Below are 27,432 nucleotides of genomic sequence, written 5' to 3'. Positions count from 1 at the left end.
AATAGTTGTTTATAATTATTTATAATTTATAAACCCTGCCTACTGTCAAAAAGGCTTTGGGACTTTTTATGGTTAAACACACACACACACACACACACACACACACACATACATACAGCTGAGCAATTCACCATTATAATAAAAAAAAAATTTGATCAGAAACCAACTAGAGAAAGAGCAGAAATGGAACCGAGGTCAAACTGAGTCCCTCAGTTTAACACTAAACGTAAGCTGAAATCACTGGCAGGGAAATAAGATGGGAAACATCATGAAACCTTGGTCCTTTTTGCCTTCTAAAAGGAGGCTTGGCAATTCTTCATTAAAGGGAAAATTAATACATTCTAAGCAGAATTTATCATAGGCTTCTTCTAAATTGCTGAGGAACCGAAAAACTTAACAACCAGACAAAATTGCACAAGATTCTGGTCGGTTGGTATTTTCTTATTTTAAAAAATGTTAAATAAGTTACCACTAATAAAATTTGTGCATTCTTCCTTTATCCTATCACCATTCCCTTCTGATGACTTTAATTCTTCTCCTGTAAGTTGAATTATTATGTTTTTATTGGGTTTGAAGAATTTTTAGAGGCACCGAAGCTACCTTCAGGGTAGAAGAATGGTTTGAAATTAAGACGATTCTTTGCCAATGCATTACCTTCCTTCACATCTTCAAACAGAGCAGGGTTAGCAAACTTTCTCTGTAAAGGGCCAGGGAATAAATATTTTAGGCTTTTCAGGTCGTATGTATCCGTTGCAGCTACTCAGCTGTGCTCCTGTAGCGTGAAAGTGAATCGGCAAGACCGTGTTCCAAAAAATCTTTATTTATGGGCAGTGATCCTCTCTCACAGCAGGGCCTAATACCCTTTCCTTTGGAACACAGGTGGTCTTTAACTTCAGACATTCTCACTATTCCTTCATTTATGGGACAGATTTTAAAAAATATATCTGTTTTCTCAAGTTTGATGGCATCTCCTTTGAGAAACATAAAGTACAGGTCAAGGTTACTTTAAAGACTTTTCATGCATTTAACATGCTTTGAATCTAGGCTCAACTGTATCTCCTCCACATAATCTATGGCCTTGTCTTTTCTTTTTTTATATTGAAGATTCTCCATCTTTGCAGCTGTACCATCACTTCTGACCTGTGCAAAATAAAAGAAGCTTACGAAAGAGTCAAAGTATTTCACAACACGTCTGCCCTTACCTGCTAATGTTTTCAGGAAAATAGCATTTCTAGCAACAAAGACTTTGAAAATATACTTAGTTAAATATGCCCAGAAATTTTCCCAATTAAAATAAGATATAAGATTTTTTGAAGTAACCTTACTTTATTCAGTATTTTGAGTCATAGATTGATCAATAATACAGACATCACTTTAAGTTCTGCCAGCTGTAGATATAAATTATTTTAAAATTTAGATGGAGATAGGTAAGCAAGAGGTAACTGCACAGGAAATTTTGACATCTCATACAAAAATAATGCATTTTGCATGCCAAACATCTCTGCCCTCTCCACCCATCTAAATAATGATAAAGTAAAAAAGTACAGAATTTTAAGTGTTTGTATTTTCTTGCTTGCTTGTAATGCATTTAAATTTTTACCTGAGATTACTATGGTACATTGCAATCTGCTTTTCTTCAGTCACTCATATATTATGAGACAAGAATAAGTTGGATAACTCTGAAAGGAATATTTTCTCTCTTACAACTCACAAATATTTAATTGTATACACTCTGGTTTTATATGTACTACAGTGTACTACAGCAATGTCAGATGTGTTGATTTCAGCAGGACTTGTGTCAGGGCATTGCAGTGACTTCTAGGTAGCCCATGTATTCCATAGGGCCCTTTCACAAACTGCAGACAATGCCACACCCTTAGACTTACTGTGGAGAATATTTCACGCCAAGGAAGTAGTTGTGCACTGCCTTTAGCTGTTTCTGGATGCTAAAATAGAAAATAAATGCCTCCTATTTCTTTTTTCTCCTCTCTTTCCTCTAATTTTTCAAAATAGTAAAGATAGATTATGTAACATTTGCCTTCCCCTGAGTATATTTCTAGGAATATTCAAAAGCATTCCTTAGTACCTTGTGAGGTACTTTAAACACTTAAAAATACGAAAAGCAACCCAATAGGACTCCTTTACGAATCTTTTTATAAGCTGAAGAGTCCTTTCAAAATGTGAGTGATTCCTTGATAGAACAGACTACAAAGTCCAGAAATAAACTCAAATACGTACAGGAATTTAGTATATGCTAAAGGTGGTATTTAAATCCATGGCGAAGAGATTGTATAAATGGTGTTGAAACAACTAGGCAGAAATTCAGAAAAAAATAAAGTTGAATCTACAACTCACACCTGACCCAAAATAAATTCCAGATGAATCAGCGTTTTAACGTGAAAAATAAAACTGTGAAAAAGACTAAAAAAGAAAAGAAAAAAGCATTCCTGTGGCCTGAGCTGACATAGTACATGCTAAGCAATGTCCTTGTAAGTGACATGTCATAATGAAACTGTGGAAACTTTGGTAGGAAAAGCAGGATCCAACTCTTCCCCTAAGGCTGGGAAATGGTTTGGTTAGGTAGAAGTGAAAAAAGCTAAAGGATGTTTAGTATTTACATTTTGTCATGACAATAAGGAGCTTTCAAATTAGTCATGTAATCAAGTGTGGCATATTTGGGGGACAGGAGGAGCCCTGACGGAGACTAAAGGGAGAAATGTTTGTATATACAGTAAAAGGTGGGACCAGATTGTAGAGGATTTTGGATGCCCAGATGAAGAGCTTACCCTTGGTTCTCTTTTTACTGGGACACCTCTAGGGGTTGATGAGCTTGGGTGCAGGCTTTCTCAACCTCAGGACTACTGACATTTTTGACCAGATAGTTTTTTTGTTATGGGTGGCTGGGCCTGTGCATCATAGGATGTTTAGCTGCATCCCTGACCTCTACCTACTAGATACTAGCATCTCCCCCTTTTCAAATTGTGACAACCAAAAATGTCTCCAGATATTGCCACATGTCTCCCGGGGAACAAAATTACCACTGATTGAGAAACACTAAGCTCCAAAATGACAGAATAATTGGTGTTTAAGAAGGACTGTCCAGCTGTGGTTGTGTAGAACGAACAGGAGGTTGGCAGGACAGGAGCCTGAGAGAATGTGTTAGAGGCTAAGTATGGTATATTATTATAGTAAGGGCCTCCAATAAAGTACATCTCCCTGTTTTCATGACCTTGTATAATCCCCTCCTCCATTGACTTAGAGCTTGGCCATGTGACTTCCTTTGATCCATGGAATAGCAACAAACATGACACAAGCTGAGGCTTGAAAAGCATTTGTGCATTGGTACTAAACTTCTTGGAACACTGCCACCATGTGACAAAGCTAGTGTGAGCCTCCTGAAGACACATGTCCAGCTAACAGCCAGCACCAGCTTCCAGACGTATGAGTGAGGCACTCTTAAGGCCACGCAGCCAGAGTAAAGCTACCATGACTATATGATCCCAGGCAAGCCAGCAGAAAAACCATCTACCTGAGCCCTGCCCAAGTTGATGGCAGTGAGATTATGCAAATAAAATGGTTGCTATTTTATTTTATTTTATTTTTTTAATTTTTTTTTATTTTTTATTTTTTTAAATAAATTTATTTATTTATTTATTTATTTATTTTTTAAAATTTTTGGCTGCGTTGGGTCTTTTTTGCTGCGCGCGGGCTTTCTCTAGTTGTGGCGAGCGGGGGCTACTCTTCGTTGTGGTGTGTGGGCTTCTCATTGTGGTGGCTTCTCTTGTAGTGGAACATGGGCTCTAGGTGCACGGGCTTCAGAAGTTACAGCACGCGGGCTCAGTAGTTGTGGCTTGAAGGCTCTAGAGCGCAGGCTCAGTAGTTGTGGCGCACGGGCTTAGTTGCTCCGCAGCATGTGGTATCTTCCTGGACCAGGGCTCGAACCCGTATACCCTGCATTGGCAGGCAGATTCTTAACCACTGAGCCACCAGGGAAGTCCCAATGGTTGCTATTTTAAATCACTAGGTGTTTGTTGTGTTGTTATGATAACTGTTGTGATAACTGTCTGGAGTAGAGTAAAATCAGTGGGAATGAGAAGGCGTGTACACAGACGTTTGGAATAATCCATGTTTCTTGATGACTCCTCAGTGAAGGGGCTTATTGAAAGGACAAAGCAGGTCAAAGAATATAAGAATTTAGAATTGAGTGCAAAGGTCAGTGTGAGTTAAGGAAGGAAGTTGCAAGAGCAGTCTTCAAGAAAGCATTTCTGGCAAAGCAGTTAAAAATATTAACTTATCTATTTTGAAAAATACAGATATTTATTAATTGCTAACAGAATGATAATATTTCAAAGATTCAGTTTAATAAGTATATTTGAAAAGCTTTAAAGGCATTACCGAGGTAATAAGTGGCATTACCGAGGCCACTTTTTACTTTATATGGAAAAATCAGTCTTTAGAATAAACAGGAAAGCACATAAACTCAAAATCAATAACAATTTATATTGCACTAATAATAAAATTCATTCCAATGTATTAGCTATCTACTTGTACAGAACTATATTCATTTAGCAATTAGATTGCTAAGACCAGGGCTTCTTAATAGAATGCCTCTCATAATTTACCAGTTAAATTTACAGATGGCGAATATCAGTGGCATTTACAGCTTGACAGATGCTGTGAGTGTTGACCTTATTTATTGTACTATTCAAGAAGAAACAGTTCTTCAGATGTTTAGCATTTAGCTTTCTGTTTAAGAACATCAGCTTGAAGAAATGTGTCAGTCAAATCCTCTATTTTTATGACACTGAAAACAATCAAAGTAGTAAGCAATAGAGAGAATCCAGAATGAGAATAAATGGAATACAGAGTCATTACTAAAAGAAATGGAAATAAATAAAAAAGTCTAAAAAGTGGAGGGAACTGATGTGATAAAGTAAAAATAACTCAAATGCATTTTCACAAGCTATGAGAATCACCAAAGGGAACATATACATAAGTCATACGACAAAGTGAGGGTCTCTTGAAAATAAGATGAGATTTTTAAAAAAAGGATAAAAATGGATGAATTTTAAAGATCTTATACCCATTAAGCAGCCAGTATTAAAGAAACAATAGCACTGTTGAAATTAAGATCAAAGGGTAACATACATCTGCACATATAATTTCCATAAGCTTTGTTTAAAAGCTATCTCAGTCCTTGTTTAAATATTGCTGCCTGTCAAGGATTTTGGTTATTAATTTTCTCGGGTTTTGGAGACAAGAACAGAAAAATTATTTGGATTTGAGGATCTGGAAGATCTATGTGATTCCTAATGTGCATTAACTAGTTGGATCTTAATGTTGGACGGACATGCATTAAAGAAAGCCAGTAAAATCAGAGAATGGGGGTCTTCTGGTAAATCTTGTATATACAGAAGTTTACCAATTTTCCGGAATCAGAAAATAATAAAATACACATAACGTTAACCAATTTGGAATCCTACCCGTACTTTCCTTTCCTCTTTCTGTCCAGTTAGTTAGCTCCCTACGCTCCTGCCAGCTCTTGATTGACCCGAGTAAACACTGTTTACGCCGAAGAGCCTACTGCCTCACTCCCAGCTCCGGCCGGGCCCCCCAACTCCAAGAGCCGCAAACCCAGGCTCCAGAGTTCTGCACGGAAAGCACAGCCGGGATCCCGGAGGCGTGGGAACCAGTGCTGGGCGCTCCTCCTCCCAGGCTGGGCAGAGCCAGGCCCCGCCGGGCACTCAGTCGCGGGCGGGCATTTTTGCGCGGGGCCAGGGGCGCGCTGGCACCACTCCAGGGCTGGCAGAACCCTAAGCCGCGTCGGAGCGCGCCGTCCCGACCCACCCAGGCGCCTCGCCTCGCCCGGAGGTTCCCGCCAGTGGCCAAATCAGCCCGACGCGCCGAACTTGCCGCGGCTCCCCGGGGACAGCAGGTGGCCCCGGACTCCCCGCTGTCGCCACAGCCGGGGCGGACCGCGTGCCCCGTCGCGCCGCGGAGCCCTTTCGGTTGGCCCCACCAGGCGGGACGGGGACTTGGAGGAGCTGGCCGTGCTACGCTCCGCCTTCGTTGCCTGCGAACCACTCAGGGCACCTGGAGCGCAAGAAGTTCACGCGCTGTGGGCGGAGCTGCGCGTGCTGCCGGCCGACGCCGAGGCCGGCTCCGGAGGCTCGAAGCCGACCGCGACTGCGCCTCACCTTCCAGGAGTTTGCGCTCGGCTTCCGCTGGGCCGGCCGCGGGGGACGGCGCCTTGCCTGGGGGCCGCGAGAACCAGGCGGGGTCCGACCCCGGGGACAGCGAGGAGGACGAGGGCGACAAGGACGCGGCGGCGGCTCTGGCCGTCTCCTGGGACGCGGCGAGGCCTGGCTAGGCGTAGCAGGACTTCCAGGCACGACTCTGGGACGAGGCCAAGTTCATCCCCAGGTGCGTGTGTGGTTTGGAGGGCGGGAGGTGGTGGTGGTGTTTCCTGTCCTCCCAGGGGCGCTGCCATCTCTCCCTCTTACACTGTGGAGTGTGCAGACCTCCTAGTCTCTCTCTGAGTTCCTTTTTCTCCATTCACCGACTCGCTTTAACTTCCCCAAGATGAGATGCCCTAGTGTTAAGGAAAGGGAATGCGTTCAGACGCAGAGTTTGGGGAGAAGGTTTTACTTGCTCATATCTGAGCCCTGCAAAGGGCACTTTGTTAGTTATACAGGCCGAAGTGAAATCCGCAGCGTCCGGAGAATCTTCCCAGACACTGATTTAGGAGCGCTCCCACTTCTCAGCGACTTGATTACGTCACCTTCTACTCCAGGCCTCCTGGCTGCACCTGAGCGGCACCTGAGCCGCGACCCGAGCTGTTAGCCAGTTTGGCTTTCTCTATAGCAGTTATTGTACTCCCTGTTTTCCTGCTACTACATAGAAAACAAGACATTGTTGTGCATTTATATTGCTACACACAAATATTCATTGATGCCTACTATTTTACAAGCTCATTTGTTTGATTTTCAGAATTAAACAGGGTCGTAGACTCTCTTATCTCTGATTGATGGAGAAATTTAGACCTAAAGACGTTAAGGGACTTGCCCAGTTAATAAAAGAGCAGCATTTGATCCCATATGTTGTAAACTGAGAGTGAAAACACTCGCTTTTTATATCACAGAATAAAATAATAAAATCATGAAAAATAAACTCTCTCCTCTTGTGGCTCTGACAGAAATAACATAACATCAAGTTACGGAATTCTCAGGCGAAAGGGGATGGCTGCAGGTTCAGGGCATAGAGGGAAAGATAGTCGGGTTTTACTGAGATTAATTTGCATCTATCTGCCAGGAGTCATGGTATGTCTTGAGCTATTTTCACTTCTTCCTCAGGCGCTACAGGCATGTTAATACTATAAAATGGTTTTCTGCTCTCTGGATTTCCGTTGAAATTTTATGGATCTCTGGCTGTCATTATTAGGAAGATCTGAAAGGTATCATTTTGGTTGGCAATTCACATATTTGAGACATATGACTCAGAAAAGGAAATAGCCCTGGAAGGCAGCAGTGGCCTGGCTCACCCATTCACCGCTTAGACCTGCAGGGCTGGAAGTCCTCACTTCCTCCTCCGGACAGCCTCTCCCTGCAGTTTGGAGAGTTCGAGAATACTGGGCATGGAAAGTGAATCGTTGCAGTATAAGATGGATTGTGTGGAGAAAGTGTGTGTGATACCCATCTTTTCTATTATTTACAAATGAGTGAAAATGCAGTGTCTCCACCAGGGAAGTAGAAAAATTTAAACTTTGCTATAAGCCATATACTTCGAATTATCTTTCATGTGTAACTTGGTTTGGGTCCAGCTAGTTAAAAAAGGTAACAATATTAAGAATAAGGAAAGGTAAGCCCACACCACGTTTTACACACACACACACACACACACACAGAACTACTTTTCAGAGTTGTCAAGTCTCAGCAGCAAATATATGACACAACCTTTAAATGATCAAAATGACCTTCTTAGGATCAGCATACAAACCAGGACTTAATATCATTGGTGACATTATTATTATCACAACGCTTTTCCAACTCTTCAGAAGTTATTAAATTTAATGGCACCAATGTCATCTGGTAGACTTGTGTCCTAAGCCCCACCCCCATCTTCTGTGAGATTAACAGGTACAATATTTGCCTTCCTGTACTTGTTCAAGTGGAAAAGAAATAAACTGAGTTGCTTCGTCTGATTGTTCACATGGCAGCCATCAGCTGTTTTGGTAAATTGGGTTGCTTCTATTCCATGTCCTCATACAGCTGTTCACCTTCCCTTCCTCCCATTCAAATGTGGTAAAAAATCTTTTGTTATTGACAGTGCTGTTGCCATTATTTCAGCCAAATTAATCCTGCAAACATCAGAGTGCCTGTTTTGTGCCAGGCACTGTCTTATGTACTGTCCTAGGTCCCTGGAGACAAAGAGAAAGAGGAGATGTAGTTCATGCCCTCAGGAAGTTCATAGTGTGGGTTAAACATTTCTCAAAAATTTCATCGAAGAACTTATAAAGGCAAGGAGTTATTTGCAGGAAACACCATGTATTGTGGGCATAGTCTGACAGACTGCCCACAAGCAGGAGCTTTCTTTGAAGTCTTGAGTTTTTATCTTAAAAAAATCATGTATTTGTTCATTTTACTCTATAATATATTGGGGCTTGTTTTAATCTAAAATGTTGTATTTCCTTTCAAGGGGAAAATTGTCTCTCTGGGAAGGTGTGCCATTTCATCTGGTGGCTTAGTTTCCCGCCTGGCACTCCATCTTCCCCCAGGTGACCCTGTCCCATGCCTATCCTAGGAGGATTCATGTACAGTTTGAGGAGAACAGATATCAGATAGTATAAGAATGTTTGGTTCCTGTAGAGGCAAAACGTGGTGGCGATTTCCATTTCAAAGATCATTCAAGCTCTTAGATCAAAATATTAAGCAAATTTGGGTTAAATTCCTCAGTTATCAATAATTGCGATATTAGAGAGAAAATAACATTGCATTGGGAAAGAATAAAAATGATCTCTGGGATGTGTTAACACATTCTTAAGTTCGTTTTCTCTTAGAATACTGAGGGACTCCTTTCCTTAAAGGCTGGGGACGGGAGTGTCCGAGTGACCTGTTGAGTTGGGCAGGTGTGAATGGTCCAGAGGGTCAGGATGGGCCGTCACCACTTCCTAGTAAGCTAGAACTAGGTCAGCCAGCAGGTGAAATCAGAATGGGCAAGGCAATGTAGTTATGTAAGAGAATTCTGGAAGGAGGATTGTGTCAGGCCAAGAAAAATCCATAAAGTGGGGAGAGGATGTCTGGGGAGAAACAGAGAGCAGACTTGTAATAACCTAGTCTAGCCAGTTTCTGGTGCCAGGGGCATTCTCTTGGTGAAAGCAAGGTTTGTACCCAGTACAATAAGTGTACTCAATAAATATTTGCTGAATGAATCAAATAAGCCCGTGTTCTTTGATTCCTTGCTTCATATACTGACAATGCAGTTAGTTCATGCTGCGTGTGATCTCTTCATTTCTTTTGTTGGTTCCCTCCCTATACTTTCAAGTTCCTAGTGAACGCTGGTGTGTTCTGAGATTGGCAAGGAGAAAAGGATATAGGGTGTGTGTGTGTGTGTGTGTGTGTGCGCGCGTGCGTGTGTGCACGCGCGCATTGAGCATTTGACTGAGGCAAGGGCATAACAGGAATTCATCTCTCTCCTCTAATCAGAGCTGAAGCTTTTCAGAGTTTTCTCAGTTCCATTTGTAGTGATAGCGAGTGTCATTTGTGGACTGATTCATGTTGATAAATTAACTTAGAACCCTGCATTCTTAGAAACAGAAACACAGGGTCCAGCTGGCACCGGAACCACAATTGGTTTGTGCATGGGCACTGGTTGTGCCACAATAGCCAGACCAGGGACAGACCCAGGGTGGGTGCATCTAGTGTAACAGGGGTTAGTGTGATTGGTGACCTGCCAGACAGGGCTAGGGTGGGATTCGTTCAGGTGCCAAAATTGGACCCATGCGGTCAGCTGTTTCACGTGATTTGCACCTTTTCTACACACACAATGTTGAAGAGGACTCTTTTGTTGAATAATTTAGAAGCAAGAAATTTAATGGAGAAGGAACCAAAATTACCCATGTGTGACCTGTATATGGGTTGTCAAAATGGTTTACTTCAGCATGTCTGTACAACTATAAAGATGATGACTAAGAGAGGAAAAGAGCAACAGTTGAACACCAATCCCACTTCACTAGATTTTTTAAAACACATAGCTACAAGTACGCAGAGGCATGGTTTCAGCATTGGTCAGGGTTTCCTTTACATTTCCCTTTCTTGGGTTCCACTTTAGGGCTTTTCCCTCTGATCATCTTCTTTTGTAATAGTGCAGTTACTTCGTAAACCCACTTCACCTACATGATACGGTGCTTTGCAAGATGGGAACGGAAGAGAGGAGAGGTGGACGCAAAGAGAGAAATAAACAGAGAGTGTGATCTGGAGACAGAGAGAGAGGGACAGGGTGAGAGGGGGCAGAAGACGAGCAGACGGATGGAGAGACACTGATTGATTAGATAGTGCCTCAGTTTCCCTTCTCTTCCCACTCAATGAGAACAGCCCCGAGGCAGCTTGAGATGCGAGAGTTAAATCAGCTCTTCTCTGGTTGATCTCAGCTCTTGAGTATCTTCCAAATGTGAGCATCTGGGTGCTTTGGACTGTGTTTGTAGTGTTTGAAGATAAATGTGTTTTTTTTCACTCATATGGCCAGTAATATCTTGTGCTCTCCAAGGAGATAAAGATTTGTTTCAGCCTTGAGGCATGATGGTGGGTTGAGCCTCGGTCCTGGAAGAGTGTTTTTTTTTTTTTTAACACAGTATTTATTTATTTATTTTAAAAATGTATTTATTTTTATTATTTATTTTTGACTGCATTGCATCTTCGTTGCTGCACTCGGGCTTTCTCTAGTTGCGGCAAGAGGGAGCTAATCTTCGTTGTGGTGCACGGGCTTCTGCTCGCAGTGGCTTCTCATTGTGGTGGCTTCTGTTGTTGCAGAGCACAGGCTCTAGAGCACAGGCTCAGTAGTTGTGGCACACGGGCTCAGTAGTTGTGGCACGTGGGCTCAGTAGTTGTGGCTCACGGGCTCTAGAGCACAGGCTCAGTAGTTGTGGTGCTCTGCGGCATGTGGGATCTTCCCGGACCAGGGCTTGAACCCCTCCCTGTTCCCTGCATTGGCAGGCGGATTCTTAACCACTGCGCCACCGAGTGTTTTTGACTGTGTGCACTGCTTTCCTTTGGCACTGGCTTTGGGGCCTATCAGTGTGCTAGCCACAGGCTTTCCAGAGATTCTCTGCCTTTTATGCATTCAGAACTGGAGATATGTAGAGATAGATGCATAAAGATCTATCTATCTATCTCTCTATATCTTTATCTGTGTATCTCTCTCTATACCTTTATTTTCTAATTGTTGCTGGCTTGTTGCTTTTTGTTTTTTCCCTTCAGTATATCCTCTGTCACAATTATGTTTGTCATTACTGCTGAGTGGGAGAAGCCTACCTGTCTTTTAAAACCGCAGCCTACCTTGAACCTTCCAAACCTTGCGCCTGGGCCTGGCAGGAATCTGTGTGTGGCTTAGTTTTTCTGAGCTCTGCTTGCTGGTGGTGACCCCTTCTGGTTCTGATATTTGAGTTTCGTCTCAAGATAGTAATTTCTTTTTGGCCTCCGGGCCCCAGAAAGGTATTCTGGCTTTCCCATCCTTAGAGGACTACCAGTGTTGGCCACTGGGACAGTGGCCTGCTCTGACCCTCAGATCTCACTGTTTGTTCCGAGCTTTGCTGTCAGATTTTGATGAGAGCTTGTTTACTCTGCCTTATGGTGTGGACAAAAAGAGAAAGGCTTAAAGTGAGGTATCATTGGAAGACTACGCTCTAAGAGCCGCAGACTCTTCTCTGGCTTGTCTTTTAACCTGAAGTTTTCATTTACTCCTATCTTGAATCGCTGTTCAAATTCACAGTCATACTACTCCTGTCACTTTGAGCGTGTAAACATCTTTACCTGTTTCTCAGTTTCTTCCCAGGTTACATGATCTTATTTCATTTGTAAAATGGAAGTAGTTGAAACAGGCTAATGTGCCGTGAATGGAAGCTTAGAGGCTGACGGCAGAGAGAGCTTTTAGATGATGGGGAAGGTTAGGATGCTGTAGTGATTCAGATGTCTGCTTTCTTCCCCTAAGAGGGTATATACAATATACCTTCTTGCTTCATGTGTAGCTTGGTAAAGCTTAGGTAGGGCCTGACTGCAGTATATTGTTGGAAGGAAGAAATGGGAAGAGATTATTTATCATGGTACTCGGGCTTCTCCTATCTGACTATTAGTCTCATACCAAGTTGTAAAATGGGAAGTAAACACTATTTCCCAGAGGAAAGTTGTAATGGTGGAATGACACATATGATTTCATTGAAATTAGTTCCTCAAAAAAACAGTTTCATGGGACTTCCCTGGTGGTCCAGTGGTTAAGACTCCGTGCTTCCAATGCAGGGGGCAGGGTTCAATTCCTGGTTGGGGAACTAAGATCCGACATGCCGCACGGCCCGGCCAAAAATTTAAAAAACAAACAAACAAACAAGAAAAACAGTTTCATTGCTTCAACTGGTAAGTGTTTGGGGTCTTCCAAATTATAATTGCTTTTGTCAGAGTAATTATAAAAAGAGGAAAGTGAATTTTAAACCTTAAGGCCTTCGTTTGTATGTCTTATAAAGATATACAGATGCAGTAGCTCAGACATGTTTCTTTAATTCCCTCAGTGTTCATGTGCCTTCCTGGTCCCGAGGTGGAGGGTCAGGGGGGTTGAGGCAGCAGGCGCTGGCTTGTTGCCCATCTCCTTAGGCGTGGTGGCCGCACAGTTCATCCCCTGATGTGACACAATCACCTTGTAATTCTTGCTCCTGTAGAACAGAGTTACGGTCTGCTCTGGCTGAGGCGGAAGAATTTCTGAGGAGTCAACTGACACTTGCTTAGAAAATCCGTGTTTTAGGACATTTGTATGTCATGTTTTCTGACAGACATGCCATAAACATGTTAGTGTTTGTGATGCAAATACTTTTTCTTTTCCTCCTTGGGGCTCTGTTGGCATAGCCTGTACTTCAGTCTGGCAGATATGAGTAGCTTGGGGATGTTAATGAATGAATTATAGCGCATGCATTTCTGCTCTAACGTAGTATGTGCATTCCAGAAAAACCTAATATTCTGCAAACACACACAAGACATATATAAAAAAAAAAGTAGGAATGGGGCCGGCCTCTCCGTATCTGTACAGCTTCGCAACCAGAATACTCAAAAACAGTAACAATCCTAATAAGATATTAGCACAGTAAAAAAAAAACCCACGTTACATTCTTAATAGACAGAGACATGCAGCAGTCCAGAATACCAGTCCAGGATAAACTGTAGATGTTTTAAACAGTGAAAATATAGGATTTTGCAGTTTATTTATTTATTTTTTTATGGTGAAGGTAACTTGATGGATGGAGGTATATGGGTTGTGGCTGCCAAGTTACGGGAACAGGGACAAAATGAACAAACACAAAGCATGTGGAATGTCTGTGCCAGGAAGAAGTCCCCGGGGAGTGGGCCCCGTGCCTAGCACTGGGTTCACTTGCAGCCGGCTGCCTTCAGTGGCGGTAATAGGCTTGCGTTTGGTGGCTGTAACTTGGGCGCAGAGCACTGACATGCTGGGAAATGCAACCTCCACTTCTGCATCTCTCACCTGTTGACCTAGGGGACGAGCTAATTGACGCTCTAGGAACATGCACTGTGTCTGAGCAGTCCTAGTCTTGAGTACAAATTCATGGGAGGCTAAAGGAAGGCACCGAGCCAGAAATGAGCGTTAGATTGATTCCATGTGTACAGATCTGGAGGTTTTATATTGGTCTAAAAAGATAATGTATTGCCTCTCTCTTAAAAGATTACAGTGAATAAGCTGTCTTCGGGCTAATAAAATCTGTCCACAGAAGTCCTCCTATCTATTAGACAGGCTGTTACAATCTTAATGAGCCCTGTGAGAATTAAAATGTTACATTATGTGAGCATTTGGGCCCTTAAAAAGTGACCTATTCTGTTGAATGATATTTAAAATTAAAGTTCTCATTCTGCAGCTGAATAAGAATTCAGTTCTTCTTGAGTTCAACTTATTCAACCAAGTAAGCTGAATAATCTTACTCAACTCTTTTAAGCAGTGCTAACATATATTCACTGTGAAGCTGGTGTATTTGTTTATGTGATTAACTCCAATGAAAGTACAATGACATAACCCATTATGTTAGTTAGGGTTCTCCAGAGAAACAGAACCAGTAAGATGTGAGTGAGTGTGTGTGTGTGTGTGTGTGTGTGTGTGTGTGTGTGTGAGTGTATAGAGGTGGGGGCTAGGGGTGGATTTATTTTAAGGAATTAGCTCACACAATTGTGGAGGCTGGCAAGTCTGAAATCTGCAGGCTGGGCCGGTAGGCTGGAGACTCAGGGAAGGCAGTAGGCTGGCAAAATTCCCTCTTCCTTGGGGATGATCAGTTTTCATTGAAAGGTCTTCAACTCACTGGAAGAGGCCTGCCCACATTATGGAGGGTAATCTGCTTTATTAATCTCATGTACAAAAGACCTTCACAGCACCGTCCAGACATGTACAACCAAATACGTAAGCACTGCAGCCTAGCCAAGTTGACACATAAAATTAACCATTGCAGCTACTAAATAAAATGTTTTTCAGATACTCTGTTTTTGAGATTCCTTATGTTATGGGAATCAGTTTTGGAGAGATCAGAGAGCATTTCTTTTTTTTTTATTGCTTCCATCTTATAAAATACACACCAGAAAATTTTCAAATATTTATTTGAATCTGGGAAAAATCTCTATACATATGTTATATTCCCCTTGTATCCCTTCCAAATGCCTAAACACTTCAAAACCACATACCAAGTTTCTGGGGAGGCTTTAAAGTTATTAACATTTTTCTATCTGCCAGGAAAAGGCTTGCCCTACCTGTGTTCATGGCTCTGAGATGCCCTGGGAGAAGAGGGCTTACTCACCCTGGTGTCTACCCCTCCATTCTCACCCTACAACCTCACTCTTGATGAAAATATTCGTAACTGCAAACTGAGCCCCTCACGGAAGAGACATCTTGGATTTAAGCAGCCTCTCAGCCATCTGGCAAGTCACACCAGCACTTTACATTGCTGCACTTCCCCAGGCAAACTAACTGCTTGCTTGCTCACTTCCTTTCTTTCTTTGCCGCCTTCTCCCTCCCTCGCTCCCTCCTGTAAGTGCTATGGGAAAGGCACTATGCTAACAAGTCCAAAGGTGAAGTTTTAATGAGAAACAGAGCAAACCTCCCTAGAGTAGGAGCAGGTTTTTACTTTACTGTCCCCAACTACTAGTTTTTGTCCCTGAGTTGGTAGAGCTAATAGGGATGCAATTTGAGAGGCATTGGGAAGCCAAGAATGTTCCACCAGATATGGGTCCTAAAACTTCCATGCTCATATTCCCAGGATGAGGCATTCCTCAGCACCCAGGAGCTTGGCAGGCACTGGTTTTAAATCACGTCTTTTCTCAGGCTCTGCAGCTCGAGGCCTCACTCAAGCAGCATTGGCCACACCTGGGAGTTTTTCTAGAAATGCAGGCTCTAGGTCCCACCACAGACCTACTGAGGCATCTGCATTTTAACGGGATCCCTGGGAGATTTGTGTGTGTATTAAACTCTGCTGAGGAAATGAGAAACGGGGAGGGCGTGGTGTGTGACCACGCTTGGTGGGGAGTTGCTTTTCAAAAGATAGAAAAGCCCCAGAAAGAGAATGTGGAACTGAGGGAGGAAAGATAAACATCATGTGCTTCAAATTTTGCCTGGGGTTGCCTCTGGTTACTTGAAATCTGAATTGTGAAGTGTTCATGATTGGATTTACCACGAAGATAAGAAATTTATACTTCATCAAGTATATTGTGCAATATTTTGTGAATGTGTTCTTCAGAGACAAATACACATACAGAAAAGGGCACAGAGCTTCGTGTACAGCTTGCTGAATCTTTACAGATGGAATGCTCGCCTATTCAGCATCCAGATCAGGAAACAGCAGGTTACTTAGAAGCTCCCGTGCTCCCTTCCAACCAATCACTAGAGCCCCTCCCTGACCCCCAGGCATGATCTCTTGCCTGTTCTTTTCCTTACTACATGGGTTTGGCTTCTTGCACTCAACATTATGCTTGTGAGCTTGTTGTTGTAGATCTGTCATTTCCATTGCTGTAGAGTATTCATCGTGTGAAGATATCACAATTCATTTATCCATTTTACTATTAATGGCCATTTGGGTACTTTCTACTTTGTGGCTGTCACGTAGAGTGCTGCCATGGGCAGCCTGTCACATGTCTTTTGGTAAGCATATGGAGTCACCCAATGCCTTGCTTTTAGTAACTCTTTGCAAAATAACTTCAGCTTTCCTTGCTAACTCAGGGTCATCATTATGAAGCCGAGTTTCATCCTGGCCTGTAGTATAGTGATATCCTCAGGATTTGGGGGATGGTAGTTCAGCTTGGCTTTTTGAGTTCCTGTGTGCATTTTCTGTTTTTGCTGTCAGGCTGCCAGGGTACAGATTTACTATTGTTGGTTCTTTCTTCCTTCCTTCCTGAGTACCTTCATTTGCTGAAGACTCAGAAAGCAAAATGATCAGATGTACTAGAATTGCATTTTAAACGCCCTTGAATGCGGGTAGTCCTGTGCCAAGGAGGGGTGTCTCACAGGGTGAACAGTTCATCCTTTCCTGACTTCCAGTCTTCTTTTGGATTCTTCATGGCGCCAGATATGTGAGTTTCAGATGACTGGAGTGCTGCCATCATTTTGAAATTGTTATTTTTTGCAGTTTTATTCCTTTTCTGTTTTTATGTATATTTTAACTCCTTTCCCCCTTTTGTTCATTTTGAAAGTTCCCCAAAGCAGACACTGTAGTTCTAAATTATCTTTGTAGAAATTATGTCATTTAGAAAGGTAAACACAAAACATGGATTTATAATATTATGAATACATGTGAGAAGTAGGCGTCTAGCCAAGAGTGGGCATAGTCTTATGCTGATATGAAGCCATAAGCAAGATATGGGCTTGCACCTGTGTCTTGGGCCCCCAGCCCAATGGTTGGTCATTGAGATTATCTTTAATGCTCTTTTTTTTTTGAGTCTTGGGAAAATGCTACAAAAACTGTACATGGAGGTAAACAGATACTACTGCTTTGTGGGTTCTCCTTGTCCACTCAAGCAGATTATTGTAATAACTTTACTATGGCTCCTTCTTTAGTACCACTTGCATTTAAAGAAACCATTCAGCATTTATTTCTGTTTTGTTTAGTAGCTTTTAAGCCAGTTGTACTGCCCAAAAGGGATGTTATCTACACAGGTGAGAGAGGGTAGCTCATACCTCAGGGAACCAGAACTGGAAACCAGTAAAGTTTGGGGATGAAAAATGTAAATTGAGATAAATGTAAATACACAGCTGACTGAAATTGCTTTTTCCTTATCTGATGAACCAGTGAGTTAAGTGGTGACTCAATTAAGAGAAGACTGACTTTTTTTTTATTAATTAATTAATTTATGTATTTGGTTGCGCCGGGTCTTGGTTGTGGCGTACAAACTCTTAGTTGCGGCATGCGTGTGGGATCTAGTTCCCCGACCAGGGATCAAACCTGGGCCCTGCTGCACTGGAAGCACGGAGTCTTAACCACTGAGCAACCAGGGAAGTCCCAAAGACTGACTTTTCTTTTCTTGGATCTCCTGAGGGGTTGAGGTCAGATTCCTTCAGGAGGTAGTGTTTGCAGATCTGAAGGTTGTTTGCTCTTTTAGCGGGCTGTAGCTCTGGGAGCACAAAAGTGGGCTAGTTTTCAGGGCAAATGATCCTGGTAGTGTGAAAAAGATTTTAATAGGATTTTTGGCTACCTTCTTTTTTAAAATCACATGCCAGAAAATCACGCTTCGGTTCTTTAGAAAATCAAATGAAAAAGTAATTAAAATTTCCTGCAGGTTTCTGGGGAAGCAATGAAGTGCAAAGTTGATAAGCAGTGGAGAGTATCTCAGGAAACTTCTACCTTGTGGAAAATACACCCCAGGCATCATTGAATGAGATGATGTCTCAAAGGGTTTTAACTGTTGAAATGTTGAAATTGAAGATGTCAACAACATTTTGTTTTAAAGGGGAAATGTGTTGAAGAAAATTTGTAAGAAAATCTCTGTAATTTTGCTTCAGTTTGATATTGTTGGTCTATCTGCATAAAACAGAGAGACTGGAAAACGATTATTGGTTTACCTTTGTGTTTGAAGGTGAGGTAGCAGGGTAGGTAGGTAAAAATCAACGATTCTTAAAATTAAAAGTAGATTAAAGACTTCTTTTTGTGATTTTTTTTGTATAGTAACTAAACAAACTCTATGTGTGTACAGATAGTTTTAAGATAGTTCAAAGACATCATAGAAAAGAAATTCTCATTTAATTAGATGATTTTTCAGAGCAAACTCTTGTAACCTTTGAGAAAGGCTTTTAAGAAGGCCAGAGCAGGTTGTACACAATCTCCAACAGATTTTCTTGCCAGTATCATATATACTCAAGTGTAAGGTCAAGATTTAACTGTTGAAGAAAATTCGGCTATAGCTTATGCACCCAACAGTTATTCTTCCACAATATCAATAATAATATAGTTAAATGCCAATCATTCAATAGTTAGTAGTAGGTGTTCAATATATATTAAATATGAATTCAAGAAATACATTTGCTGCTGAGTGAACAGATAGAATGCACTTATATCCCAGAATATGCTAATTTTAGGAGAGGAAATGAGCTCTTTACTGGTACTCGTGATTCTATAGTACGTTAAGAAGTCATTGGGAGATTTAGAAAGACAAGCAAGTCCTTACCTTCTGTAGAAGCTGGTGGTGGGTAATCTATGTTACGCAGGATTTTAAGTCCGTTTTCATCTACATAATCATGTGACTTAATTTGTGGGGACTTATAATGTTTATAAACTTAAACATAAATATTCTTTTATTAAAAATGCATCCTAGTTTGTTATTGAAATATATTTAAGATTCACAACATTGTTTTAGCCATTCAGCCAGAGTTCCAATTTCAGTAACCTCGACCCATAAAAACACAAATCTGAGGTGGAAGAAAACCAAGGGACTTCTGCATATCAGAAATATTAGTTACAAATCCCTGCAGGACAGACAGTTTCTCCAGCTGATAATTTTTGAGTCTTTTCAGCTTTCTTAGTGTAGGTTATATAGGAAATATTGGGCACCTCCCCCATTCGAAACAACGTAAAAGGAGAAGAAGGAAAAATAAAGGAAGGAGAAGGCAACCAGCAGGTTGAAGAGGAGCGTATGCTCTTGCCTGTAGATTTCAGATGCAATCTGTTGTGCTTTCTAGAATCTCTCCTTTCTCACTGTGTTCAGAAGGGGATTGACCCTTTTCAGCTTGTCAATCAGATTTCCCATCGTTTGTCTCCTTCCTGACCCTGTGCCTGGCAAGGGTCCCCTGCGCCTTCCTCACCACTGTGTTCTTTACCCGCCCTGCGGCAGAGTCCTTCACCTGCCTCAGATCCAGTACAAAGCGCCGCCTTCTTCACTTCACCTCCCACTGTGTCCTTCTTCCCTGGGCCCCGACCTCCTTTATTCATTAATGCAGGATCTGTTGCCAGTCAGATCTCTGGGTGCTGCGGGGGGTATGGAGACTGTTAGGGTAACTGGGAAGATAAACAGCCACAGAAAACTCAGTACACAGAGCTTCAGATAAAATGTGGCCGGGGAAGGGATTTCCTGTGGTTGAATCAGTCAGGGCAGGCAGGCAGGCCTCATGGAACAGGTGACATTCGGGAGAGCCTTGACTGATGTGCAGGGTTTGATTTCTAGATAGGAAATGCAAAAAAGTTTTGGTTTTGATCAGAGACTGATATTAAAATATACTTTGACTCGGGAGGGATAAAGCTATTTCCCAACTCTTCAGTCTCCAAAATTGAAAAAAAAAATAGTTAAGGGATGGGATGATGTGAAGTCAACCAAGATAACATATTTGTCTCCTCTGTTGAAAATTTATGTATTGTGTGTTGGGTGCTGTGCAAAATATTTGAGGACAGTGAGCACCTAAGAGTGTTTAGAAGATGGGACGTTTGAAGGAAATGAGATAGGAGAGTAGAGTGGCCATAGAAATGGTTCTCCAAACCAAAATTTTCTTGTGAATAAAATGAGCGGAACTAATTTGACTGTGTCTTTGAAGAGTAGAAATGTTTTATTTTGATGAAGTCCAATTTGTCAGTTTTTTCTTTCACAGATCATGCTTTTGGTGTTTAAGAAATCTTTGCCTACCCCAAGTTTGCAAAGGTTTTCTCCTGTGTTTCTTCTATAAGTTTTATTGTTTTAGGTTTCACGTTTAGGATCCATTTTGCAAGGTATGGATCAAAGTTCATTTTTTTGCACGTGCATATCTAATTGTTCCAGCCCAATTGTTGAAAAGACTATCTCTGCTGGATTGCTTTTGCACTTTGTCCAAAATCAGTTTTCTGCATTCGTGTTGGGTTTATTTCTGAGCTCTCTGCTCTGTTACGTTGATTGAGTTGTCTATCTTTATGCCAGTGTTACATTGTCTTGATGACCATTGCTTTATGATAAGTCTTAAAATCAGGTAGTATTAGTTCTTCAACTTTTTTATTTCTCAAAGTTGTCCTGGCTATTTTAAGTCCTCTAATTTCCATAGTCACCTTGTCAATTTCTAAAAAAAAAAAAAAAAAAAAACCAAAAAACAACAACCCCCAAAACAAAAAAACAAAACCTGTTGGGTTGGTTTTTTTTTTAGTATTTATTTATTTATTATTTATTTATTTAGGCTGTGCTGGGTCTTAGTTGCGGCATGCATGTGGAATCTAGTCCCCTGGCCAGGGATCAAACCTGGGCCCCCTGTATTGGGAGCTTGGAGTCCTACCCACTGGACCAGCAGGGAAGTCCCCTGCTGGGGGTTTGCTTGAACTTCAATTGCATCTAAAGATCAACTGGGGAAGAATTGGCATCTTAATAATTATAAATAATGAACAAACCTGGTATATTCTCCATTTATTTAGGTCTTGTTACACTCAATTCCAGTAGTTATAAACTTAAAACTTTATTTGAATACTGAACATAGGATATAAATTTCCATAATGTGTTAAGAGAAAAAAATTCCAAGATATCTGGACTCATGAGAGCTTCAGCCCCTGACCTCCTGGGGTGCCCTTCTGCCATTCTCTGCACCAGGGGTGACACATATGAGAAATACCAGCCTAAGGGGCAGCACTTTTCATAGAAATTTGCAGGTGATGTGATTTGAATTTAGATAAGGTGTAAGCTCTTGGAAAAGCAGTAAACCCACCAGGACTTCCTGAGTCCTGATGACATGATAGGATTCAGGCAAGCACTGGGGCCCTTGGCTGTGCCAGTAGCTTTTAATTAAACACAGCAGTAATTAATTAGCTAGTTAATTGATGTGTTACAGCCCTCTATCACAATTGAGTAGTGGTCGTAGAGGTGTCACCCCCAGGTGATGTGTATAAGCAGGTCGGGAGATTCCTCAATTCTTTCACTGTTATAGGTTTCCGTTCTGGAAGTGCTGGGCATCTAAAGTTTGGTTACTTCCCTTATCCCTTCTCACCATCTCTGTAGGAGACTTGGGATCAGCCTTTTTGACACAAAATGTTTCTCACCCACAGGGTTTTGAAGAACCTATTTAAGTGAACAAAATCTTTCTTTTTTTTTTTTCTTTCAGGAAAAATGCAAAGCTGAGGAAGCCCTCAGTGACCTCAGACTTAAGCGTGAAACAGAAGTGGGAGATCTACAGTGACAGTAAAGAAACTCAGAAAGGTAGGTATGTGGCAGCTGGACTTTGAGGGATAGCTTCAGTATCTCAGTGTGTCTAAATTATTAGCAACTAAAAATATATGGAATCATATTGAAGCAGCAGATGGATCAGATTTCAGATCAAATTGGACTCCTTGGCAAAAAAAAAAATTGTTAAGTCCCCTAATTTCTTTTTCTGTTTCTAAGGGCAGCTTATCTTTTGCATAGATCTAGTAAAGATTTCTGATCCCTGAACACTTGTCCATCAAACCTCAGTTTTCTTTCCTTGGTCTTTACCAACCAAGGGCCCTCAGGTCCCGGGGCTGCTTATGACAGTAGGGAAATGGTCTTTCCTTGTCATGCAGCCCTACACCCAGCTTACTACAAGGTACATGTATTCAGTGAATGTTTATTAAATGAGATGAATATTTCTCTTCTCTGTGGAAAGTTCCAGATCTAGAGGATCCCTGATGAGCAAGAAGTAGGAGGGAACCTGCTGAAGTGAAAGCAAAGGTGTGATTGGTTTTGGCCTTTGCTCTATTTGGTTTCTAATGAGTAGGGTCTGTTTCACTCTGCTGTGCTGGTAGGTGTTTAATAACAGCAGGCTCTGGAGAGGGGAGGAAGGGAAGGAGGGATTTGTAGCATTTGACGATTTCCATGGTATAAATACTCCCGCCCATTACCGATTTCAAGCTCCCAAGTTGACATCACTGAATACAGGGTTTGGGAAGAGATGCTTAAAATAAATAGCCTCTCACCTGCTGGTACACATTGTCTCCAGCACAGTACTGGATTCACTTCCTGCATGTGGATGGTCTCCATAACTAATGGAATTATCTTAGCTAAAATGAAAATGGGTGCTTAAAAAATAATCATCCATGAAAGTGGCATTGTGCAATTTAGGCACATCACTTTGCTTTTCTGGTTGTTCATATGGTAACCTTTAATGCTCCTTCCAGTATTTATACTGAATGAGATGGACAATTAACTGCATTTTGTGGATTATTGCTATTTAAACCTCTGGAATTATTAAGAATTCTCCCCATATCCTTCTTGGAAAATTATTGTCAATGTCAACCTTATATCTGATTTCCACAGGTCATTAGACCATACATACTAAGCTTTTATTACAGAATTTGAATGGACCAATCCTTTGCTTTATGCTAGAGTCACAGATTCTCCTAGCCACTGTTTTTACTTATTTCCATGTCATCCCAAATCTTTAGACTAAGAGAATGTTTGCAAAAGGAGACACAGAGTTTCTTGCCCTGATACAGCATATGATGAAGACCAAACAGGCCCTAAACGGTGAGAGTCAGTAGTGACGAGACCTGAGTCCATATCAAGACCTGCCAATTCTGCCTGTAATACGTGGGACAATTGACTTCCTCATTTTGATCATTAGCTTTTCATCTGTAAAAGGGGATTAATAATAAACTGTCCTGTCTAACCCTAATAACTAACATTTTATTGACTTTGTAGTTTATGAAGCTCTTTTTCATAATTAAAAAAAATTCAATTCTCAAACTTTCTCTGAGGAAAGTGCAAATTCCCCACTTTTATGGATGGGAACAATGAGTTCCAGGTTTAATAACTTGTTCAAAGTCACTCAGCTAATAAGCAACGGGTTGTCTTTCTGTCTTTACACAGGTGGTGCTTTCACATTCATACCAGACTTCCTGCCTGCCTCTTAGGGTTGTCCTGTAAGAGAGTAGGAGATGATTTATGGGAGAGCATGTTAAAGGCTGTAAAGAACTATACAGAAGTTTACCAATTTAGTATAATTGTCAACACCTTATGCCACTGGTTCTGAGAAACTCATTTCTTTCTCTCCAGTCATTATTCCTATGCCACTCAAAAGAGAAGGTTCCCAGCTTTGTGGTCAGATGAATCCCCTTTATGTACTGCCAGTTCCAAGTTTTGCTACCTCTTAATTGGTTTTGTGTTTGGTTCATGACTTTCTTGTAAAGTTGCTTATTTCTCTTGGATTCTCTGGTTGAGTTTTTGGTTTCTTGTAAAAAGAAACTCTGCCATCTTCATGATATCACTGACACCTTGCAACTTACTTATTCTTTGCAGTGCATGGAATTTGTTTTTTTCTCCTTGAAAGTACTAATTTTGGAGTCCAGGAAATTTCTATTCTTATTGGACTGATTGCTTTTTAAACTTGCTACCCAGATGTCATCTTGGAATTTCAGATCATTTTAGGTAGCTGATGTAGCAAGTAGACCTGTTTACCTCAAGGCATCTCCTCTGAAAGATGGTCTTCCTTGGAGCTCTGTGTGTGAAGCTGGCTGTCAGACAGGGGACCCCGATTACTAGGTGCATGGGGTATGGATGTTTAGAGAGAAGCCTTAGCTTTCCTTTTGGGAATCATTCAGTTATTTTTAAAAAGACAAACCCTGTCTTGTTGCATTTGGAATCAGCTCTGGCTTATCTGCTCTTCTTTCCTAGAGTAAGAGCAGGTATGGGCTTGAGAGGCAGTGTGCCTTAGTATACAATTTTAATCTCTATTTTCAGCCCCCCTTCTCACTCTCTGGGGTTCTGCATGACCGTTGTCTCTTCTTTGTTCTATAGTAGGACCTTCAACACACATCTTCTGGACCTCCTTTTCCCCAACTCTCTTCCCTTTGTCAGTCAGCACATTACCATCCAGTTTCCTTTTTCCAGCAGTGTGTTTAAATCACTTTACTGCTGATGGGCCCCTCTTCCATTCTTTTAACTTTTTTTTTTTAATAGATCTTTATTGGAGTATAATTGCTTCACAGTACTGTTAGTTTCTGTTGTACACCAAAGTGAATCAGCTATATGTATACATATATCCCCATATCCCCTCCCTTTTGAGCCTCCTTTCCATCCTCCCTATCCCACCCCTCTAGGTCATCACAAAGCATCAAGCTGATCTCCCTGTGCTATGCTGCTGCTTCCCACTAGCTAACTATTTTACATTCAGTAGTGTATATATGTCCATGCTACTCTCTCACTTCGCCCCAGCTTCCCCTTCCCACACCATGTCTTTTAACTTTTATTGGCTTATTTCCTTTGGAATTTCATATTAATGAGGTCTCAAAAGGGAAAGAAGACAAATTCATGTGTTCTGTCCACCATATTGAACTGCAAGCCTCTAATGATTATTTTCTTCCTTCCTTTTTGTTTTTAAGAAACAATTAAACTTAAAAGCTTTTGCACAGCAAAGGAAACCATAAACAAAATGAAAAGACAACTTACTAAATGGGAGAAAATATTTGCAAGTAGTATGACTCATAAAGGGTTAATATCCAACATATATAAACAGCTCATATAACTCAACATCAAAAAAACAAACAACCTGAGTAAAAAATGGGCAGAAGAACTGAATAGACATTTTTCCAAAGAGGAAATGTAGATGGGCAACAGGCCCATGAAAAGATGCTCAACATTGGTAATCATCAGGGAAATGCAAATCAAAACCACAATGAGATATCACCTGTCAGAATGGCTATCATCAAAAAGACCACAAATAACAAATGTTGGTGAGGATGTACAGAAAAGGGAACCCTCTTACACTGTTGGTGGGAATGTAAATTGGTGCAGCCATTCTGGAAAACTGTATGGAGGTTTCTCAAAAAACTAAAACTACCATATGACCCAGCAATTCCACTCCTGGGTATATATCAGAAAAAAACAAAAACACTAATTCGAAAAGATACATGCACCCAGTGTTCACAGCAGCATTACTTAACAATTGCCAAGATATGGAAACAACCTAAGTGTCCATCAAAGAAGGAAGGATAAAGAAGATGTGGTCTATATATACAATGGAATACTACTCAGCCGTAAAAAAGAATAAAATTTTGCTATTTGTGGCAGCATGGATGGACTTGGAGGGCATTATGCTAAGTGAAAAAAGTCATACAGAGAAAGACAAATACTATATGATATCACTTATGTGTAGAATCCAAAAAATACAACAAACTAGTGGGTATAACAAAAAAGAAGCAGACTCACAGATATAAAGAACAAACTAGTGGTTACCACTGGGGAGAAGGAAGTGGGGAGGGGCAATATAGGGGTAGGAGATTAAAAGGTACAAACTATTAGGTATAAAATAAGCTATAAGGATATATTGTACAACATGGAGAATATGACCAGTATTTTACAATAACTATAAATGGAGTATAACCTTTAAAAATTGTGAATCACTGTATTGCATACCTGTCATTTATATAATATATATCAACTACACTTCAATAAAAATTTTTTAAAAAAACTTAAAATCATCTTGTAAATTTAATTTTATTGCTTTTGTGGCCTTACTGGATTTTATCTTGTATATTTGTTTTAGTTTCGTCTTTTTTCTAAGAACTCTAGCAAAAATATAACTTATTTTATATTTTTACATATTTAATTGTAATGAAAATACTCTTTGGGCAGATAAGAATAGTTTACTTTTATTTTATTATTTTTTTTCATAAATTTATTTACTTATTTATTTTTGGCTGCGTTGGGTCTTCATTGCTGCACATAGGCTTTCTCTAGTTGTGGCAAGCAGGGACCACTCTTCGTTGCAGTGTGTGGGCTTCTCATTGCGGTGGCTTCTCTTGTTGCGGAGCACGGGCTGTAGGTGCTCAGGCTTCAGTAGCCGTGGCACACGGGCTCAGCAGTTGTGGCTCACAGGCTGTAGAGCACAGGCTCAGTAGCTGTGGCACACGGGCTTAGTTGCTCTGCGGCATGTGGGATCTTCCTGGACCAGGGCTCGAACCCGCATCCCCTGCATTGGCCACTGTGCCACCAGGGAAGCCCTTGTTTTTTCTTTTTTAACATCTTTATTGGAGTATAATTGCTTTACAATTTTGTGTTAGTTTCTGCTGTATAACAAAGTGAATCAGCTATATGTATACATATATCCCCATATCCCCTCCCTCTTGCGTCTCCCTCCCACCCTCCCTATCCCACCCTTCTAGGCAGTCACAAAGCACCGAGCTGATCTCCCTGTGCTATGCAGCTGCTTCCCACTAGCTATCTATTTTACATTTGGTAGTGTATATAAGTCAGTGCTACTCTCTCACTTCATCCCAGCTTCCCATTTCCCCTCCCTGTGTCCTCAAGTCCATTCTCTACTTCTGCGTCTTTATTCCTGCCACATCTTCTTTATCCATTCATCTGTCGATGGACACTTCGGTTGCTTCCATGTCCTGGCTATTGTAAATAGTGCTGCAATGAACATTGTGGTACATGTGTCTTTTTGAATTATGGTTTTCTCAGGGTATATGCCCAGTAGTGGGATTGCTGGGTCGTATGGTGGTTCTATTTTTAGTTTTTTAAGGAACCTCCATACTGTTCTCCATAGTGGCTGTAGCAATTTACACTCCCACCAACAGTGCAAGAGGGTTCCCTTTTCTCCACACCCTCTCCAGCATGTATTGTTTGTAGATTTTTTGATGATGGCCACAGGGCCACACATTTCTAATTACCTGTCATTTCTCACCATGTTGATTAGATATTTGACTCCCAGAAAAATTCAGTTGGCCTTTATTTTGTCTTGTGCAACCTGAGGGAATGTATTCTTCCTGTGTCAGTTCTTCAAGTATTTGAAGAGAGAAACCAT

The 27,432-nt window shown here is 41.2% G+C and overlaps 1 pseudogene; it reads left to right on the top strand.

Moving 5' to 3' along the window:
• The window catches only part of LOC118896384, an 85,811-nt pseudogene that overhangs the window by 32,229 nt on the left and 26,150 nt on the right, over window positions 1–27,432 (top strand).

The sequence above is a fragment of the Balaenoptera musculus genome, chromosome 6, assembly GCF_009873245.2.
Source record: "Balaenoptera musculus isolate JJ_BM4_2016_0621 chromosome 6, mBalMus1.pri.v3, whole genome shotgun sequence".
NCBI lineage: Eukaryota > Metazoa > Chordata > Mammalia > Artiodactyla > Balaenopteridae > Balaenoptera > Balaenoptera musculus.
Note: the sequence above shows the minus strand (reverse complement) of the source record. Positions and strands in the feature narration are given on the sequence as shown.